This window comes from Lissotriton helveticus, chromosome 8 (assembly GCF_964261635.1).
Source record: "Lissotriton helveticus chromosome 8, aLisHel1.1, whole genome shotgun sequence".
NCBI lineage: Eukaryota > Metazoa > Chordata > Amphibia > Caudata > Salamandridae > Lissotriton > Lissotriton helveticus.
Window position 1 is genome coordinate 420,673,765 of NC_136069.1, and position 19,486 is coordinate 420,693,250.

Consider the following 19,486-nt stretch of genomic DNA (forward strand, 5'->3'; position numbering starts at 1 on the left):
AGTTTTGCAGTGGTGCTGCAATATCCACCTCCAGTAACAAAAGCAGCAAGCAAGCATTTCCGGCCACCCGGGTCCAGGCAGTGCTTCCCCAGGGAAGGGTCAAAGTAAATTTCCAGGGCTGCTTTGTGTTCCCAGTCCAGTCCTGTCATAATCCCATAGAGATAGATCTGATGGGGACACTGAGGGCGGAATCTAATATTTGACCCGAACCGCGTAGATAATCGACATCTACGGACAACTTAAAAGTCGACTGCAAACTTTCTAATCATGCCCAATCCCGGATCACTGAAAGAATATCGACTACCACAATATCGAGTACCCAAAATATCGAGGTGAAAATATCTACTACAAAAATATCGAGTTTGTATGTACAAACAGGTAAGTACAAAAATATCGACTACAAAATATCGTTTACAAAAATATCGTTGTAAAAAATATCGACTTTACTAAAAACAATGTTTAATTACATTAATATAAAAAATTAATTACTAAAATATAATTAACAATACTTAAAATAACTTTTAATAATTAAATATTTAATGAAAGTTAAAAAAAATATATTTTTGATCATATTTCTTAAAACATATATATATAGTAACAACATTTAATTAAATAATAGGCAATATTGTATATGTACCCCAAAAACCCAAAACTGACCCTGAACCCTAAAAATACCCCTTTACCCAAAAACTAAAAACTAACCCTGAACCCTAAAAATAACCCTTTACCCAAAAACTGAAAACTGACCCTGAACCCTAAAAATACCCCTTGACCCAAAAACTGAAAACTGACCCTGAACCCTAAAAATACCCCTTTACCCAAAAACTGAAAACTGACCCTGAACCCTAAAAATACCCCTTTACCCAAAAACTGAAAACTGACCCTGAACCCTAAAAATACCCCTTTACCCAAAAACTAAAAACTGACCCTGAACCCTAAAAATACCCCTTTACCCAAAAACTGAAAAGTGACCCTGAACCCTAAAAATACCCCTTTACCCAAAAACTGAAAACTGACCCTGAACCCTAAAAATACCCCTTTACCCAAAAACTAAAAACTGACCCTGAACCCTAAAAATACCCCTTTACCCAAAAACTGAAAACTGACCCTGAACCCTAAAAATACCCCTTTACCCAAAAACTGAAAACTGACCCTGAACCCTAAAAATACCCCTTTACCCAAAAACTAAAAACTGACCCTGAACCCTAAAAATACCCCTTTCATTTAACATAATTAGCAATTAATCAATTAAATAAAATTAATTACCAATTACATTTTAATTAATTAACAAACATTTTTTAATTAACAATTAATTAAATATTACTACCAATTATTAAATTAACATATTTAATTAATTATAATTAAATTACTTCCCACCCTATTCCCCTATAAACCCACAACCCGCTAGAGAAAATACATTATTTTAATTGACATAATTAGCAATTAATCAATTAAATAAAATTAATTACCAATTAAATTTTAAATAATTAACATATATTATTTAATTACCAATTAATTAATTATTACTACCAATTAATAAATTTACATATTTAATTAATTATAATTAAATTACTTCCCACCCTATTCCCCTATAAACCCACAACCCGCTAGAGAAAATAAATTATTTTAATTGACATAATTAGCAATTAATCAATTAAATAAAATTAATTACCAATTAAATTTTAAATAATTAACATATATTATTTAATTACCAATTAATTAATTATTACTACCAATTAATAAATTTACATATTTAATTAATTATAATTAAATTACTTCCCACCCTATTCCCCTATAAACCCACAACCCGCTACAGAATTAAATTACACAATAATTAAAAAAATAATTAATTAAAAAAAATAATAAAATAAATTGACACTTTTCACACATATTATAACATAAACACACTATAAATAATTAAATATTATTTAAAAAACTATATTTTTTACTATCTAGATTATATACTTGGATATTTTCACTGTCTATATTATTTACAGTCGATATTACTTCACTTACCTTAAAAACGATATTTTGGCTGTCGATATTCTGTCTAGTCGATATTTTCTCCAAACGATATTTAAAACTCGATATTCTGTCCAGACGATATTTTGGAGTCGATATTATGTCTGTGCACCGCCCAATCCCTTGCCGCAATAATCCCAAATAACTTTGAGCTAATTTTGGGTTATTTGTCTGATAACGATTCTAATGGGACAGGGGTCTTAGTAAGTTCTTTTGTGAGCTGTGCTCATGTATGAAAAAACCCGTTCTAAACCGGTGAAACCAGTGAATTCAGTCCAGTCAGCTCCAAGATGGTTTGACTATGAATGTTCAGCAGCCAATTGAGCCCAGCGCAGGGCATTGACTGCCCGTCCTAGGGACCCCTCTATGGCAGTTAGCCTGGGAAAACAGTATAAAACAGTAACAGAAAAGAGGTGGGGGAGGTGATTAACCAGCAGTGGTTTAACCTGGCGCACTCAGCAACCACTAAGGAGCAGATTTACAAGGCTCTTGCACCACTTTTGCATCATTTTTAACATGGGAAAAGTGATGCAAAAGAGCGCAAGGGGCTTTTAAATAAGCCCCTAAGTCTTTCTGGTGTTCAGTCTCAGCTTTGTGGACAGTTAACAGAACGGTAGCACCGATTAGCTGTCATATTAGCAGTGAGGCGTCGGAGATACATTTCTCACAAATCTATCCCATGGGGGACTTGGTGTTACATGCTAGAGAGATACCTGACTTGTATGCCACTGTAGTTGTAACTTTAGATTATGTTACAACTGCAATACAGCAGAGTGAAGGATGAAAGGTATCTGGCTCAGATGGTATGCCCATTGATTTAATAATGTGTAACATGGGTACCCATTCTGACTAATGTTTATAATAACTTACAATATACATCCCTACCTGATTTCTAGGAGGGGGACCGATCCTCACACAGCTGCTATCGCCCCATCTCCCTGATAGAACTCCCCGACAAAATTTGTGGGAGGGTTTTATATAACAGGATTATTGAGCCAGTGGAGGATAATAAGATTTTAAGCCCATGTTACTATGGCTTTCCAAAACATATAGGGACGTTAGAGCAGTGTCTGAACCTCAATCTGATACTTGGCGAATATACTGTGGCGAAATGTACCGACTATATTAAGCTTTCATGGAACACTCCATTACTTTCAACTGTGTAAACTGGTCAAAGCTATGGCAACACCTCTTGGCCATGGGGATGGAGGTTCCTCTTGTTCATCTTCTGGCTCCTACGCACAATAATACAAGGGCCAGAGTGAGGTTCAGCCAAAATGGTGAACTCTCTAAGAAGATTCAAATTAGGCACAGGGTATAGCAGTGGTGCGTGCTCGCCGCCCTGCTGTTCATTCTGCACATTATTGCCCTTGGTTCATGTACGAAATCCACCTCTCTATATAGTTCACCACAATTGGGTACACTGTGCAGAGAGGTCGAGGAGACCCTTATTGGTTTACAGAGGCAAAAGTAGATAATACTAACGCTCTATTTTTGTGGTAGTGTGGGCAAGCAGTTAGGCTTATCAGAAGGTAGTGCTAAACATTTGTTGTACACAATAAGTCGATAAATGAGGCACACACTCAATCAATGAAGTCAAGATAAACTTAGAAAATTAGTACTCTTTTAATATAAATATTTAGAACAAGAACTTTGGATACAAGGTAAATACTTTTTGCAATATGATAAATCACAAAAAAAAGTAATAATCACAGTTGTGCGCAATTACGCACAATACATTTCCTATGGAAGGAAGTAGGCAAGTAGAACAAGCAATGCAATACAGTTGTTGTGTGGTTACCCTGTTGGAACTCAGAAGGTTCATGGCCAAGGTGTATAGTGCCAAGGCCAAGTTCTTGGGAGCTTCCTGGGTTTCTCTGGAAACAAGGCAAACAGGGACTTTGTAGCTGGTGCTCTCCAAAGCCAGGTGAGCCACCTGTAAAGGCAAAGCTAAGGGGGCCTTGCAGGTATGTCTGAGAGCTCTCAAGGGACAGTAGAGGTCACAAGGCCTCCGGAGCCTCAGGAGCACACCTGGATTGGAGATGCCCGGCCAGGTGGGTGGTGTGCTGCACAGGCGTACAGGTGGGCATGGAGCGCAAAGTTGAACCTTGCGGTCAGTGTCTGGCACCTTGGAGCGATGATTCTGGAGCTGCGGGGCTACTGCTGAGGTGGGTCTCTGGAGTTCTGAAGTCCCTTGACAGGTGCTGGATTGGTGCAAAGTTGGAGTCCACCTGGGCTCGGCATTGTAGGGCCTTGCAAATCTGACTCGTAGTGTGTTGTTAGGCGATCGCACACTCTAACGCGGACGCGACCGCCTAAAAACACACTACGAGTTTTTAAACTTTGTAAATTGGCGCTTTTGAACTCTTCTCACCCATAGGTCCACGCACATTTTTCGCTGTGACACGACCCATCTACCGGCAATTACAATGTAAACCATTAAGAATTTAAGCCCCCCTGATGAAGGGCAAGCCCGAAATGCATTGGGCAGAAATGTTTGGATTAATATGCAAGTTCTACATGCTATGAAAGTAATAGTATGGAACTGAAAATAAAATAACAACATTACTGTATGAAACAACCTACAAAAAATCTTTTGTGAAATTGATTGAAGGTGTGCCTATTCGGGACGTTACTCTCACGGGAAACAACATTTGCTCTGTTTACTCAGAGATGTCAGTCAGGCTGGGGGCTGGACGACGCTGGACCAGACTTTGCAGTTTTTGGTGCCTGTGGCTACAAGGAGATAGTACTTCTATCTCAGTGGAGTTCTTTGGCAATTGCGAAGTGGTGATGCCCTCTGGGGTCAGCGATGAGATGAGCTGGAGGATGGCAATTGTCAAGTTCTCTTCCAGCAGGAGTTTGTGCCCAAAGTCCACCACGAGGTCTGCAGTTCTTGGTCCAACATCGTTTCTTCGTTCGTCTTCTTCTTGTGTATGTGGAATCTAAGTACAAGGTCTGGGGATGCCGCCTAAATAATACATTTTGGGGCATTTACAGGGGAGTGATAGGTAGTGGCCAATGGGTCTCTCACCAGGGGTGTCCACACCCTCTATTATGCTCACCTCTTATGGGAGGGGGACTTAACCCTATCCCTGGTTGAAGCAACCATCTAACACTGGTTCTGGTCGCTGCTCCCGCTGCCGCCGCATTTACCCTAGAGATACCGACCCGGCCCTCCACCTACCCATTTAGAGCTCCTGCTTCGCCATGAGTAAGTCTGTATAGTCTGGGAATTGTCCTAGCAAATGCATTGCCTGTCTGTTTCTGCATGCGTGAATACAATCAATATTGGGTTCCATTTTGCCGTGACTTTAACCACTGTTTCACCTTTCTTCTTTCTGTTGTCCTAACTAGTCCAAGTGTCACCATTTGTTTTTTCAGTGCCCCTCACATTTTTTTATCAGTGTGGCATTAGTTTTATGTATAAGCCTCCTAGTGTGTCTGACTTGCTCGCCTGTCCCGCAGCAGGTCCTGACCGGCCCCCAACTGTGCCATCCTTGCTGCCAACACCCCCATGTCCCTCCCACCTTCCAGGACTACTTAATGGAGGCCGCAGCATGGCTCCAGTGAACAGCTCTCTACCCCTGGTTCTCATAACTGCTCCCACCGCATTTGGCCTGAAGATGCCAGCCCTCCACCAACACTTCCCCAGTTCGAGCCCAAGCTTCGCCCAGAGTAAGTCTGTATAGTCTGAGAATAATCTCAGCAAGTACATTGCCTGCCTGTTTCTGCGTGTGTGAATACAATCCCTGTTGGGCCCCGTTTTGCCCGTGACTTTAACCCCCACTTCACCTTTCTTCTTTTTGTTGCCCTAACTAATCAAGTGTCACCATCTGTGCCCCTCACATTTTTGTATTAATGTGCCATTTGTTTTATGTATTAGCCTCCTGGTGTGCCTGACATGCTCACCTGTGTTTTTCCCCGTGCCGGTTCTGAGCAGCCCCACCTGCGCCATCCTTGCCACTGACCGCGCCCCACAGCACCACCCAGGGCGGCTTAATAGAGGCCAAAGCGCGGCCGTGCAGCTGACGTGCACACTGGGCGGGCCGCCAGCACCGAAGGAAGCCTGCCAAAAGAAGACCACCTGCGCACGTCTGCACCTGGACCGTGCCCAGCAGCATGAACCCTGACCCCCTGTTATCACACAGGTACTCTGCCACAGAACTCCACACCCTGGGCCCGTCATGCGACAATAACAACTGCATCGCCACACAACGCATGACAGAGGGGCCATTTACCTGGGTCCACTGCCGCTTCTAAACAATCAACGACCCGCCAAACTACATCACCCCCACCACAAATGATGCCCCCCAGGTTCAACTCAACTGCCTCCTGGTCAATGCCCAATCACTCTGCAAACAGGCCACCGAGGTCTGGGACAGCATCTCCACCCTTGCCCCAGATGTCACCTTCCTCACCGAGACATGGCTCACTCCAATGCCAACCCCCAACATCGCATCACAACCCATGCTGGCTGCAGAAAATAAAAAAACTGTGACTGCACCAACAAACAAGGCAGAGGCATCGCCATCGTACACAAGGAATCCATCTCCTGCTCCATCACCAACGACATCCACACACCCATCATTGCACCCATGAACTTCCAGCTCCAGGGTGATGCCAGAACCACCACCAGAGGCACCCTCATCTACAGACTACCTGGACCATTAACCAGCATCAGCCATGCCATGGTAGATCTCATCACCCTCCTCCGAGTCGAATCCAAACACTACATCCTCCTGGGGGACCTCAACTTCCACCTAGACGACCCCACCAACACAAACCCCACTGGCCTCCTGGGAAGACTTGACAACATCAGCATCAAGCAGATTGTCACCAACCCCACACACAGAGCAGGACACATAACGTGCCCCATCTTCCAGCGACAGAATCAAATACACCCACACATCAAAAGTCACCTGGACTGTCCACACTGCCATACACTTCATCCTTGTTGGCCCCCGCTCACCACTCATGTCCGAGACACCGCCCACCACCACAGCTGGACCACCGTAACTTAGCATCAATGGACTGATGCCCTCAGCACCATCCAGCCCAACATCACAGCAAACCTGGACCAAACTGTAGAAAACTTCAACGCCTGGATCACCAACGCTGCCAATCAAGTCGCTCCATCAAAACCTCCCAAGAAGCACAGACCCACCAAGTGAGCCAGCTTGTACACTCCTGAACTCAGTGCAGCCAAACACGTATACAAACAACAAGAAAGAAAATGGATAATCAGCAAGCATGACATTGACCCGGCCACATACAAAACCACCCTCAACAACTACTGCCGCCAGCTCAAAGTCGTGAAAAAGGGAGCCTCGCACAGCATATCGAAACCAGCACCAACCAAACCATGGAACTCTTCACAATCTTCAGAGAATTATCTTGCTCTCTAGCAACAGGAAACACGATCCAGCCCTCCCAAGAACCCTGCAACTCCCTCACCAACCACTTACACAACAAGATAGTGACCTTCTACAGAAACTTCGAAAACCAACCCTCCGACATCTTCTGCAACCCATTGATAACAACCACCAACTACATGATCATGTCTTGGGAACTACTCAGCACACCAACAACCACCACACTGATAAAATCCATCCGCTCAGGAACCCCCAGCAATCCCTGCCCCCATCGTCACTTCAACCTTGGAAGCAACAAAATCAGCCACCAAATTACCACCAATCTCAATGCGTTCATAACTACAGCTACTTTCCCTGATGCATAGAAGCATGCAGAGGTCAGGCCCCTCCTCAAGAAACCATCAGCAGACCATAAGGATCTTTAGAACTGTCGCATAATCTCCCTCCTCCTACTCCCCGTCATAGTCGTGGAGAAAGTCATCAACATCTAACTCACCGAACACCTGGAAAGCAACAACCTACTGGCCACATCCCAATCAGGCTCAGGTCCAACCACAACACAGAGACTGCCCTCATCGCAGCAACAGACGACATCCGAGCCCTGCTAGACAGAGGTAACACCACTGCCACCCTCATCCTCCTCGACCTCTCCAATGCCTTTTACACAGTGTCACACAGCACACTCATCCAACAACTTCGCCAGATTGCAGTCACAAGTGACGCACTCAGATGGATTGCACCCTTCCTGACAGGATGCACCCAGAGAGTCTACTTCTCCCCCCTTTGCCTTGCACCCCTAGCCTACTATCTGCAGAGTACCGAGGGCTCATCCTTTAGCCCCAACCTCTTCCACATCTACATGGCTCCTCTTGCAGACATTGTCAGATCTCACAACATGTGCATCATCTCCTACGCCAACAACAACCAACTAGTCTTCTGACTTATTTTTTTATTTTAATTTTAATTTTAAAGGTTTTATATAGCGCTGGCTAGACCCGGAGGTATCAGAGCACTTTACATGAGTATCAGACCATAATTGCAGGTTACATCGTTACAAAGGTTACAGTTATTAGAGCCTGGCAACATAGTGACAAGTAAGGTCGAGACAAACAAAAAGGACATATACGTAAGGGAAAAACCAGGCAAGGGGAGAGATTCCGGGGAAGGGGGGTAAGAGCAGGGGAAGTAGAAAGAGAATGGAGGAGGGAAAGAGGGAAAGAGGAGGGGAGGGTGAGAGACACAGCATGGAAAGAGGAGGGGGAGGGTGACGGGGACACAAACCGGTAGATGAGTCAGAGCTGCGTCCAAAGTCCAGTAAGCTGTGATCCCAGGGGAAGTGGTATCATTTCCCCATCTCTGTTGCGAGAGGCTCCCAATATGCAGTGGACTCTCCCAGAGGGGTCTCTGAGACTCCAAGGCCTACAATACTGGATCCTTCCCCAAAAAGGGGAGAGGGAGTGCTTTGGCAAGGGGTGCCATACCAGACCTCAACTGTGAGTGGCTCCCTAGGCGCCGTGGACTCTCTCAGCGGGTTCGCTGAGACTCCAGAGTATATATATTGGATCTTTCCCCAACAAGGGGAGAAGGAGTGCTTAGTCAAAGGGCAAAAAAGGACAAGGGGCTAGGCGGTGTAGCGGGCAAGCGAAAGATTCAGGTGAGAAGGGATAGGAGCAAAGGAAGTAAGACAAAGAAAAAAAGAGTGCTAAATGGGAACAGATAGATAGATAGGAGACCAGGAGAAAGCAGAGTTTACCGAAATGGTGGGCGAGACAGAGAGAAAAACTGTGCCCAAAGTCAGGCTTGGTAGGTGATGGTCAGGGGATGAACCAAGGCCAATTTCCTCAATAACTGAACAGAGCAGCTCCACCAGATTTGGGGGTGGGGGAGAAACCATGGTCTGAATGAATTCCAGACGCCATCTTGAGGTCAGGCACAGTCCTACCACTGTGATCATGTGGCGAATGTAGTTATCCCCTGTACTGTCCGCTTAAACGTAGAACAATGGCATGCACTTTAATGCCGTGTTATGTGGCCTCTAAAGTTGGGGTAAATTTTATGCTGATCAGCTGTTTTTTCAGCGGCATCGATCTTCCGCATGTAGCCACCTACTCAGTGTTCGTAATTGCTGTATTTTGCTATCCACACGCTGACAATGCGATGCTCCGTAGGTCTCCAAACAATGTCTGGAAATTCCTAGCAGGGTGTGCTAATTTAGTGGTCTGCACACAGGAGACACACTATTTTCGGGTGTTGTCTGTAGAGAATCGGATCGCTGTCCCCCTCACCGCAGATCACTGATGTTTTGTTAAGAGTCACTATATATAATAGTGCAGTCCTTCAATGAGCCTGCACCACTGGCATCTGACGCTGCGGCTTTCCGCTCGTAACTTAAAGTGGCATCTCGCAATCCAACAAAGCCGCCATTATTGCCATAAACACACGTCTTTCCCCAGCTGCGTCTTTCCCCACTTCCCCCATATGTGCCCTTCAGCGTCATTCTGTCCAAAGGATGAAATAGCAGTCCCAAGGATTTGTCAAGAAAGCTACTATGAATAGTGATTTGTGAAACGTTTGTGATTTTCTGATTCTACTGGAGAACCGCAAATTGCATAAAGTCATGCACACTATTTAAAGAATTCTGGTCACATATCCTAAAACTTGAGCTCTGATGAGCCAGTTGTAGAGCACATTTTTATCAATATCATGGGAGCTGAATTGAGGCCAACTGGGAAAAATGTATACTAGTAATGCTGACCTTAAAGACAAAGGTACACAAAGAGAGTGGTCACAGTGGAGTTCAATTGCAAACCAACTTAGAAGAAATGTACGAGGTACTTACCTTCGGTAACGATGTATCTGGTAGAGACAATTCGTGCTGGACCCACCCAGACTAAGGCCAACTTTCACAACTGCATAAGGAACCTAGCGACATGGATGAAAGACAACTGCATCAAGCTGAACACAGACAAGACAGATGTCCTCATCTTCGGCAGACACAGCGCCCTCTGGAAGGATTCCAGATGGCCACAGGAGCTCAGACCAACCTCCAAACCAAAAGACCATGCACCCAACCACGGCATCATACTGGACAGCAAACTCACCATGAGACGCCATGTCAACTCCGTTGCATCAGCCTGCTTCAACGCCATCCTCAGGCTCCCAAAAATCTTGAGATGGCTCCCTACCTACCAGCACCAGAAAAAGAGTGAAACAGGCCTTCATCACCAGTTGACTTGACTACAGCGACTTTCTCTATGCTGACATAAACTACGAACTTGTGCAAAGACTCCAAACGATATAGAACGCAGCAGCAAAGCTGATCCTCATCCTATTTAAGAGAGCACACATCACCCAACTCCCTATGGACCTCTACTGGCACCTCATTGACAAGAGATGTCAGTTCCAGCTCCTGACCCACGTATACAAGGCCCTCCACAACATCAGACCACACTACATGAACCATCACCTGACCTTACATCAACCCACCAGGAACCTGCACTCTGCACCCTTCACCCTTGCACAGACTACATGCATCCGCCGCAGCCATACCGGAGCTGCTTTTTCTCTCACCAATTCGCCAATACATGGAGCTCCCTCCCTCTCCACCTATGCACCACCTGCGCTTAGCCACTTCAGGAGAGGGCTCAACACTTGGCTCTGCATCTGAAACCTTCAGCACAGCATCTACATACCCCCCGGAGTGATAAGCAGTGCTTTGCAAATACTGCTTGATTGGTGATTGGCTGAATTCCCACCTTCTTCAAGATGGTGGGCACTGAAAAATGTGCTACACCTCCCCTCTAAAACCTGAGGGGATGAGTTGGTAGAGGAGGACACACCTCCTATTCTAACTTGACTTTCCCACCTGTCTTCCAGCAAAAAGGAGTGGGGTCACGTTTCAAAGGCGACAAGGACTTTGAAGCTTTCCTGACTGTGGAGGGGTTTGAACACCTCCGCAGAGGATATGCTTTGCTCTTGGTCTCTGAGCGTGTTGGCGCTCATTGCATGAGATCAGAACTCTGTCTAGTGCTGGTAGGCTAGCTCAGACCAGTCAATGACAACACTAAGGGTCCAAAAAGTACCGACTTGCACCCACCTGGGTGATCCACTATTGAACTACAAGTACCAGAATCCCGAGGGGCGATCCTAGAGATTCATCAGTCCAACAAGTACCGACTTGCACCCACCTGGGTGATCCACTATTGAACTACAAGTACCAGAATCCCGAGGGGCGATCCGGAGGAGGGGCTAGCGGTGTGCGCTCCATTGCGGTGGTTTCTACTAAGGGTTGGTAGGTTTCAGGGGAACCCTCTAAGAGGTCGTCCTCTGCGTGCAATTATTAATAAATCTGACACTGGAATCAGTGCAGGTTTATTAAGATGAGATGTTTGGTACTAAACATCCCATAGTACAGTGAAGCCATCATGGAGCTGGGCAATGTAAAGGATGTTGCGATGTAAAAAATGTTTTGTAAAGGCATGCGTTGTAAAAGTATGCATTGTAACGTCATACAACCCCACCAATAAGGTGGCCCAAGTATACCACCTTCCCATGCCCTATCTGGCACTTGATTTCCTTGACAGTGAGGCATGAACTTCTCAGAGCCTCTAGTACTTTCTCAAGGTGAATCAGGTGATCCTGCCAGGTGGAACCAAAGACAGAAATATAATCTCGATAAGCTTCACTATAGGATTCCAATCCAGCAAGGACTTTGTTCACTAACATTTGAAAAGTGTCTGTTGCATTTTTCAGACTAAAAGGCATCACAGTAAATTGATAATGCCAGTCTGGAGTTGAAAATGGAGATCTTTCCTTTGCTCCTGGAGTCAAACCTATCTGCCAGTATCCTGATGTGATATCAAAGGTACTCAGATACTTGGCTGCCCCCAACCTGTCAATCAGCCCTAGGAATTGGGTGTGCATGGATTTTGGTCACAGCATTGAGGCCCCCAAAGTCCACACAGAAGCTCATCTCTTTTTTACCGCCCTGGGTCTGAGGCTTGGGAACTAACACTAGGTCTGGCCCAGGGGCTCTCAGATGGCTCTATGACTCCCAATTCCAGCATCTTGCTTACTTCAGTCTTGGTGCTCTTTTTCACATGATCAGACTGCTTGTATATTTTATTTTTGATGCATTGGCTTTCACCGGTGTCCACATCATAAGTACACTATCTAGTCTGACCAGGTAAGGCCCGCTCCCCCTATCTTGGAAATCCCTAGGAGCCACTGGCTCCAAAACCTATACCTTCTGCCCTGGTTGGAACTCAACCATAGGAGCCTTTGGGTTGTACCATTGCTTATGGAGCCCCTGGCTGGCTGGTCTGCAAGGATTTTATTTGCTTTCCCCATGTATTCAGCCATCCTGGAGCAGCAGCCAATCACATAGCACACTATGGGGCAGATGAATCAAGGGGTTTTTTTTCTCGCAAACAATGCGAATTGCAAAATTTCATTGTTTGCGACAAAATAAACGGGAAATGGGATGTAAGAAAGAAATCGCACCGCAAAATATGAAATCGCAATTATTGCGATTTCTAAATTAGCGTGATGCTGTTTTCTGCGAATTAATGTGCGGATCCTAATTTTGCATTTCCTTACTTTTGCGAAATTCGCTAACAAGAAATAGCAGATTAAGAAATCGCAACAGGATGTATGAAAAAATCGCTAACTGCGAATTCCTGAAAATCGCTATTTAAGAAATCGCTATTAACACCAACTACATGCAGGTGGTAACTTAAAAAATATATAAAAAGGCACCCAGAATGCACTTAATTGTTTCCTAAAATGGCTGGACTATACCTGATAGCCAGGAGGCTGCGCATTCAAGCTCTTGCACGGAGGTGACAGAGACAGGAGAAAATCTTCAGATTACGCATTACGCTGTTTGAGCAGACTGAAGAGGACATTTATGAGAAGTACAGACTTCATCCTCACACCATTATTGACCTCATCAATGAATTGAAACCTTTTCTGGAGCACCCAACAGGCCGGACACAATCAATTCCCACCCAAGTGCAGGTATTGTGCTCATTGCACCTTTTGGCTTCGGGGTCTTTTCAAAGTGTCATTGCAGAGGTTGGTGGGGTGTCATAAAGTGCCCTATCACACTTTTTTCATGTTTTTCTGGATGCAATGCTGAGCAGGCTTCAACATCACATCTACTTCTCAAACACCCAACAAGCCATACAGGATACCAAGTTGGAATTCTATCAAATTGCACGCTTCCCACATGTGATTGGATGCATAACGGAACTCATATTGCCATCACTTCACCATCAGCCACAGAATATGTATTTCGTAATAGGAAATGCTACCACTCTCTCAACATCCAGATGGTGTGCAATGCCAAATATATCATCAATGACATAGTGGTAAAGTACACAGGCAGCACATATGACTCCTTTATCTTCAGACTTAGCGGAATTCATAGACGTCTGAGTGCTGGACAGTTCAGAGACGGATACCTGCTAGGTAAATCACACTCATGCAAACATCCATCCATCCATTCATCATTTGACATTGGAACATAATGTCACTTTTCTTTTGTCATTCATGCAGGTGACAGCGCCTATGCAGTGCGTGACTTCATCCTAATGCCATACTTGAACCCTGCAAATGCAAGTGAAAGACGGTACAACAAGGCACACCGGTCAACACGTGGGGTCATTGAACGCACATTTGGCATATTAAAAAGCCGTTTCAGATGCATACACAAAAGTGGAGGCGCTTTGCAATACAGTCCAGAAACCTGTTGTAAAATTATAACTAGCTGTGCAATGCTGCATAACATGGTCATGCGCAAAGGTACAGACATTAAAGTGAGTGAGTCAGACACATCTGATGATGATGACACACCTCCACCTAGAAGGGCTGCAGCAGGAGTAGGAGCTGTGGCTGGCCGTCAAAGACGGTCTGAGATTACACGGAATTACTTTTAGGTAAGAGAAGACAAACTACATTGAAATTGTGTTTTTGCAATTGTTGTTTTTATTCACAAAACACAAACCAAAGTGCAGGATTAGAACTTCAAATTTGTATGTAAGTAAATGAAAAATAACTCAAATTTCAAAAGAAGCCATGTTCCACAATGCAGTAATGTACAAAGTATTGCACTTTAAACTGTCGCTTCTTGCGGTGGCGGCTTAAAGCAGGATGTTCCTGTGGTTGTCTGATTTCTTGTTCATGTGCTGTGCCAGCACACCTTTCACTTCTGCGCTGGGTCAAGTGATTAGTTGGTGTGGGGTTCCTACTGTTCCTACTGGAGGTGTTCTCACTGTCAGCAGAAGCAATGAGAGGTCCTGCACCGGAGTTGGAGGTTTGCAAAATTTCTACTGCAGAAGTCACTCTGTCCACGCTGTGTGCCATGTTACCGGTGCATTCGCTAATTTCACGCTGTATGTTAATGCTGTGCCTGGTGAAGTTGCTAGTGACAGTGCATAGGCGGTTAATAGCTTTTGTGTAGCCATGCATCCTCATATGTGCATGCTGGGCAGCCTTGTTGCGTGCTTTTTCTGTACGTTCAAGGGTCTGACACAGTTTTTCTATTGATGCAGACATGCTTGCTTGATTTCGGTTCAATATTAATAGCTGTCTATTTATTGATCTGAGGTCCTTATGTTGCAGGCGCTGCACGTGAAGCATATCCTGCTCAAGACCAGCACAAACTGTGCCTGCTTCCATTTGACCACTGCTGCTCCGACATGTCTGATACTGGAATGACCGTGTTCTCCTTTGACTAAGGGGTTGGTCTTGTGAGTCACGAGGGCCAACTGTGTCTTGCTCAGTGTGTACTGCACCTCCATCTCCATTTTCATCATCCTCCAATGGTGGCAGAGGAGCAACAGGCCTGCGCTTTCTGCACACAACTTCAGTAAGGGCATTGGCATCAGGGCCTCCTCCTTCAGTAACAGATGTGACATGGGGAGGTGATTCATCCCCCTCACTTTGTTCCCTGGATTCCCTTGAGTGTTCTGTGGATGTAGAGTGAGCCATATGAGTTTGTTTTTGTATGTGCATTTTTTAACAAATACATTTTTTTTGTTTTTCTGTGCAAAAGGAAAACGAACAAAAGTATATGTTTACCTTCATATTTAATTACAAAAAGTTCATGTGTATCTATGATGTAAACATGTAAAAGTCAGGATTGCACTACAAATCCCATGATGCATTGTTTCCTGCATGTTTCACATTCTCACTGGAGTACTACATTCCTCACACTGACAACATGCACAGAACACACACACATGCATTACACACATTTCTGATGAATCTTTGCTTGCATCTTACCTTCTGCTGTTGGTGTAGGCTCAGAGCTATCAATGTTAGCCACTCCACTCACACTCTCTGGAAGCAGGGTTGTTTCAATTAGTTCCTCATGGGGTGTTGGTTGGTCAGCTGTTGATGTAACACCACCAGTTTTGTTACTCTCCTTGATCCTTTCTGCTAGTTTCTCTTTGGATCTTTGACGCATATCATACCATCGTTTTTTTATTTCATCAATGGTTCTATTGGTAACCCCAACAGCATTTACTTTTTCCTGGATCTGCAACCACATTTTTTTCTTCCTTGATTCAGGAACTTTTAAGGCCTTTTTTCCAATAAGTAGCTCATGGCTACACACCATTTCTTCTATAAGGGTTTCTTGTTCCTTTTCTGTACATTTTTGCTTCCTTTTCCTCTTCTCAACAGAGATTTCCTCCTGTGCATTCTGTGACTCCATTGTACTCCAAACAGGTCTGCTCTGCATCCAAACAGTGTTCCAACTGCCCCTGGGTGTGGCTCAGGCAAGCAGGTGCAGGCAATCACTCCAACTTCCTGTGTGTGATGTCATCAGCCTGTTCCAGTATTGCAGATTCCTGTTTTTAGCGATTTCTTAATTTGCGAAATTCGCAAATTAAGAAATTGCTAAAAAATCACAGATTTATTAGCAATTTTTAAGAAATCGCTAAATAATCGCAAAAAAGTACATACATACCATTTTGCTATTCCTTAATTGCGATTCGCTACAAATCGCAATTAAGGACTCGCAAAACTGGAAGATGATACATCTGCCCCTAGATCTTGTTTGGGTTCAAGGCGAGATTTCTTCCATACCTCCTTCATGAGGCACAATGGTCCCCAAAAGAATGACCAAACAGAAGGTCAAAACGTTAGAACCCCACTCACTTCTGTGGCACTTCACTGTAGGCGAAAAACAGGCATGTAAGTAATATGAGTTTTTCAGGGAGCCCACCAAACATACCTTTCATTTTTTTGTTGAATCTTCCAACAAGCCCATTACACTGAGGATGGCAGGGGGTAGTGAACCAGTAGGTCAATCCACACTCTTTTCACATGTGTTTCAGGTAGGCAGACATGAAGATTGTACCTCTGTCTGACACCACTTCTTTGGCAAATCTCAACCTGGTAAATATACCAATGAGGACCCTAACCACTTCAGGGTCAGTGTTAGTCCTAAGGGGAATAGCTTCAGGAAACCTGGTGGCATGATCCACTACCAGCAGGATGTATCTGTTTCCTGGTGCTATAGGAGAGTCAAGGAGACCAACAACGTCAATGCCTACTCTCTCAAAGGGAACCCACTGGAAGTGGTATTAAGGGGACATTTGGGTTGACACCTGGCTTGCCACTGGCTTGACAGGTGGCACAAGAGTTGCAAAACTCCTTCACCTTCTGGCACATCCCTGGCCAGTAGAAGCGGCTAACCAGCCTACTCCAAGTTTTGGTCTGACCAAGTTGTACAGATAGGGGGATGTTATGGGGCAAAGTGATAAGGAATTCCCTAAATGCCTGAGGCACCACCACTCTCCTAGTGGCACCATGTTTTGGGTCTCTGGCCTAAGTTCAAGGGATCCTCACCTCCCAATAGGTCCTGTGGGAACCACTGACATCAGCACCTTCCTCTGCAGCAGCATGCTGTCATAGGCTTTCAAGAGTGGGTCAGATCCACTGCCCCATGGCACAGATCTTCTCTAGAGGGTCCACGTGGGCCAAAAGCTCAGCCTGGTAAGGGTACAACTCCTGAGGCTCAATTCCCTCTGGGGCTGACTCTTCTTCCTCCTGAGCATTAGGGTCTGGTGTCTGACTTGCAGCTGGTTCCCCAGTCTACCTGCCTTTTCTCTTGGAAGGTTGGGCCATTCACCCAGTGTCCAGCGCCTCTTTTTCGCCGTGGGCTCTGCTCTGTGCTCTCGTTTTCACACACACCCAGGGTGGGATTCCAAACATTTCTCCATGGATTGTCAGTGCTGCCTCCGCCCAGGCTGAGGACTCCAAAATGTTGCCAAGCTAACAATCAACTGGAATGGACGAAGACACTGCTACCTCTTTTTGGCCAGCAACCCCTCCCCAGGCAAAGGACACCATTGCCATGGGATGGATTTTTGTCACATTGTCAGCATTGGTGACTGAATAGGTCCTTCCAGGCGGATACTATTCTGAGGACACCAGTTGCTCAGTCACCATAGTGACACTACTAGCACGAGTGTCTCACAATGCCTCCATCCTAACCCCTTTAATGACTGGATGTTGTATGTATTTTTGCATGTTAGTGGGCCACACAACTTGGTGGTTGAATCCACATCCACTACTAGAGTCGTCTCAGTGAGCTCCCTGGCATGGCCAGTGCTCTCCTGAGATCCCATCTTGAGATTGGCAACTGCATTTACAGCAGGTGGGCAAGAGGCATTTTTTTTATTTGTACAGCTAGAGTCTCCACTTCAGTGCCTGTGGTTCTACAGTTCCAAGCCTTCTTGGGATCCCAGTTCTTCCCCTGGTTTCCACCCTTTGCCTGTGAAGAGCTTTTGGACCCACCCTCCTGAGCAGGTTTTTGGGGGCCTGAAGAAGACTCTTTGTTTTACAGTTACCCTCTTTGCCTTGGGTGGACTTTTTTGCCTCTCTCTTTTGGTCTCCACCACCAGTGGTAGTTTTGGTCAACCTTGTTTTGACCCAGGAGTCTAACTTCTTCTCCAACTATTGAGGAGATAGTGGACCTAGGTCTACCAGGAATTGATGTAACTTCTCTTGGTAACAATTGCTTAACAGATGCTCCTTCATTATCAAATTATAAAGCTCTTCAAGGTCATGCACATAATTTCCTGCTAACCAACCTCCTAGTGATTTCACTGAGTAGTCTACAAAATCTAACCAGGTCTGGCTTTCAGTTTTTCCGGCTTCCCTGAACCGAATTCTATATCATAATCAGCACCCTCAAAGAATTTTGGGACACTCCCTTTTGGAATTTAAGAGTCAAAAGAATTATCTTTCTCCCTAGTTTTTATTGTGCTGCCACCAAAGATGGGACCTAGGCCCAACTCTGTTCTCTCTTTCTCTATAGCTAGGATTTAAATATTTCTATATGTAACCTCCTGGATAGTCTTTCCAGGGCAAGCTCTTCATCTGGAAGTGCTGCTCTGTCTTGGGGTGCTGTATCATCACTACCACTATCAGTATTCTGATCTTCTGCAAGATCAGAGCCATCCTCTGGATGTTGTTTGTCATACGCCCCTGGAACTGTGCTTTGGTAGGGAATGATTCAGTCTTAAGGCCATATGTTTAACGCAGACCTTTAAGCTGTCTCATTGGTAGAGACAGGTAAGGTGTGAGATTGAGCTCCTCTAACTGTACCAGCTCTTCAAAAGTGTTGCCGCTGTGCTCATTGTGTTTTACTAAGTCGGGAACCTTTTTGGAAAGAATAAAATATTCGAACCACACTGGTCTGACTCCAGTAAGAATTGGACTTTTAAAACAGTTGTACTAAAAAGGGCCTAACCAGTGCCCTAACAATTGTCTCAAAATTTGGAAAATTAATCAATTTGCAAAATGCAAATGAATTAAAGGCAATTTGTGACTTCACTCGTGTGATCACAGTATTGTCAGAATGGTTCAGCAAATACAAAGTCGTAGAACCCACCGCTAATCCACCGATGTAGGAAACCCACATCTCTATGTAGTGCACCACAATGGGGTACACTGTGCAGAGAGGTCAAGTAGACTGCTATTGATTTACAGAGGCAAAAGTAGATAACACTAACGCTCTATTTTTGTGGTTGTGTGGGTGAGAAGTTAGGCTTATCAGAGGGTAGCGCTAAGTA

The 19,486-nt window shown here is 44.8% G+C and overlaps 1 long non-coding RNA gene across 2 annotated transcripts in view; it reads right to left on the bottom strand.

The window, feature by feature from the left end:
• Positions 1–19,486, bottom strand: part of LOC144771668 (uncharacterized) — a 305,772-nt gene that overhangs the window by 39,538 nt on the left and 246,748 nt on the right. The window contains exons 4-5 of one of the 2 annotated variants that reach the window (XR_013599419.1): positions 10,499–10,582; positions 10,237–10,319 (exon numbers count right to left, since the gene is read on the bottom strand). This is a non-coding gene — a long non-coding RNA (uncharacterized LOC144771668). The remainder of the gene's footprint in view (positions 1–10,236; positions 10,320–10,498; positions 10,583–19,486) is intronic. The other variant, XR_013599420.1, reaches the window with a different exon arrangement.